The sequence below is a fragment of the Budorcas taxicolor genome, chromosome 5 (genome assembly GCF_023091745.1).
Source record: "Budorcas taxicolor isolate Tak-1 chromosome 5, Takin1.1, whole genome shotgun sequence".
Lineage (NCBI taxonomy): Eukaryota > Metazoa > Chordata > Mammalia > Artiodactyla > Bovidae > Budorcas > Budorcas taxicolor.
The window spans coordinates 49,880,917-49,883,892 of NC_068914.1; the positions used below are offsets into that span (position 1 = coordinate 49,880,917).

The 2,976-nt window shown below is 43.9% G+C and overlaps 1 pseudogene; it reads right to left on the reverse strand.

Annotated features, from left to right (window-relative positions):
• Window positions 1-385: 385 nt before the first annotated feature.
• Window positions 386-1,179, reverse strand: LOC128048072 (cyclin-G2-like; annotated as a pseudogene).
• Between the last annotated feature and the right edge of the window lie 1,797 nt (window positions 1,180-2,976).

Sequence of the window (2,976 nt, forward strand, 5' to 3'; positions counted from 1 at the left end):
GTGGTAAAGAACCTGCCTGCCATGCAGGAAATGCAAGAGATGTGGCATTGATCCCTGGGTCAGGAAGATCCCCTGGAGAAGAAATTGGCAACCCACTCCAGTATTCTTGCCCGGAGAATCCCCGTGGACAGAATAGCCTGGCAGGCTACAGTCTATGGAGTCGCAAAGAGTTGAACACAACTTAACAAGTAAACCACCAACAACCTATTTGATAGCTTAAAATATGAAAATAGACCAGATCTGATTCGAATAATTATTGACAACAGGTATTTCCGTCTTTGTATTCCTGCCTAGATAGGGACTGGACCAAAAACTTCCTACTTTCCTGTTTATTACTCATAAGCTATATGCATACTTTAAAGTCTGACCCAGTGCAATTAGATTTCTAAGACGGAAAGCACAGAGGCTGTACGACTTTCAAGCTGAAAAAGACAGCATGTCTTTGATCACTGAGCTGGGGAGAGAACTGCTGAGACCTGATTCTCTGAAACTCAAGTCTTCCAAGGCTTCACTTTCACTTTCATCAAGACAACAATCCTCTGGTATTGTTGGCAACTCGGGAACATTGTATTTGCTGTCTTGGATGGTCTGGGCTCTGTACCTGGAAGTAATCCAAACCAGTTCCTTGCAACATTCAAGAGAAAATATTCAGCTAGTCTTTAGAAGCTATTTCCCTCCAGTAAAAGGACTCAGTATCATTAATTTTTGAATACTTTATAACAAGCCAGAGGAATTGCAGTAATAATGAATTATGTTTCTACTTACGGATTGAAAAGGCACAAAACTAATACAGATGGCTTTGCTTTTCAAAAGACTACCAGAAAATTGCTAGCTTTAAGCGGAGCTTCCAATTTATCAAGGCTCAATATTTCTTTCCTTTCTGAAATATGAAGTATAATAGTCTTGGGTAAGCGAAAAAAAAAAAGTTTAATAAGCAGGATGTTCCATTTCATAGTTCTGATTTTTTTTTCCAAAATTGTTTTTTTCCTTTGTTTTCTGTCAGAAGCAATGCATTTACATTGACTAATCCAGATTACTTCTTGAGTAGATGAAACATTGCATTCTTTTTCAGCTATTCTGGCAGCCAGCAAAAGCAACAGACTCCAGTGAAAGACAAATTTTAGGGTCTACCTTCATAAAAGCCAAGAATCTGTCCAAAATATTGACAGCCAGGATAAAAGTTTATGTGCGAGACTGAAAATTTTAAAAGGTGCTTAATTGGGCTCCAGAATCACTGCAGATGGTGACTGCAGCCATGAAATTAAAAGACGCTTACTCCTTGGAAGAAAAGTTATGACCAACCTAGATAGCATATTCAAAAGCAGAGACATTACTTTGCCAACTAAGGTCCGTCTAGTCAAGGCTTTGGTTTTTCCTGTGGTCATGTATGGATGTAAGAGTTGGACTGTGAAGAAGGCTGAGCACTGAAGAATTGATTCTTTTGAACTCTGGTGTTGGAGAAGAGTCTTGAGAGTCCCTTGGACTGCAAGGAGATCCAACCGGTCCATTCTGAAGGAGATCAGCCCTGGGATTTCTCTGGAGGGAATGATGCTGAAGCTGAAACTCCAGGACTTTGGCCACCTCATGCGAAGAGTTGACTCATTGGAAAAGACTCTGATGCTGGGAGGGATTGAGGGCAGGAGGAGAAGGGGACGGCAGAGGATGAGATGGCTGGATGGCATCACGGACTCGATGGACGTGAGTCTGAGTGAACTCCAGGAGTTGGTGATGGACAGGGAGGCCTGGTGTGCTGCGATTCATGGGGTCGCAAAGAGTCAGACACAGCTGAGCGACTGAACTGAACTGAACTGAACTGAACTGAAAGCCCTTAAATCTCAACGTGTCTCTGTCTTCAACACACCATGTTATCATTCTCAGAAGTAGCCTTCATCAGGCTCAGTCATTTTTTGTGGTTGGAACTTCTGTTCCTATTCCAGGTAGAGTTGCAGCAACTTAAGGAGCGGACCTTCTTCCAGACTCCCAAGACCTGTGCTGCCACACCCTTCATCAGGTGGGAGAGGGAGCGTGGGGTCTGGAGATGGGTGGGCACAGAGGAGCATAGGGACCCTTCCCTGGGTCAGCGGCCCACCAGCGCAGCAGTCCCCCAGCAAGCACCCACTCCTCCCCTGCCTCTTCTGTCCCCTCCTCAGCTCCACAGTTGAGCTCGGTGCCACTGCCAATGCCCACCCTCTCACTGGCAGCAGCTCCTCCTGCAGACTCCGCTTTCCCAGCAACTCTTCAGCAGAAGCTGGAGCAAAATTCTTCTTGCTCAGCATATTTTTAAATTCCAAGGTAAAAAATTGCTCTTTGATTTTTCTTTTTTATAAGATCCCATTTTTGTCTCATCAACAAATAATCTTTTTTTTTTCTACTCTTGATGATATAAACTATAACTTTCTTTTGGTTCTCGGTTCCATTGATTGCTTTTGTCCACATTTCTTTTCTTCTATTTATTTTTGGCTCTGCTTCTTGAGTTGTCTTTTCTCAAATGTCCAGTGATTATCGGCACTCCTTCATGTGTGAAAATGAGAAGTTGATTGGAGGACGTGCCTAGGTGTGGGTTGGTGGAAGGTAAAAACCCAGCTGTCTAACAAAGCAGAAGCAGCCTCCTAGTCCAGCATTTTAGTATGTAGATGTTTATATAATGCGACTGTTCTTAGCATCAGCAGTCACCCCTACCTTTCCCTGTGTCTGTTGTCGCTGAATCCAGAGCTCTGTGGCGTAGTTTCTCCAGACTGCACCTGTTGCCCTGAAGGATGGGTGTGGTGAGGTAGTTCCCTGACTTCTCAGGGAAGTGCAGGGGAGCAGGCAAGTTCAACCAATTGATGTACAGGCACTAAACCAGTCAGGTCTTGTTGTAGGCATTCTGCAAGGCAAATTAGATCAGTTCTTATAGGTACTTCACCTCCTGTAGGCATTTGGATTTCTATTTCTCCTACCCAAGTCCATCACATCTCCCCCATCGTTTTGTTGTCT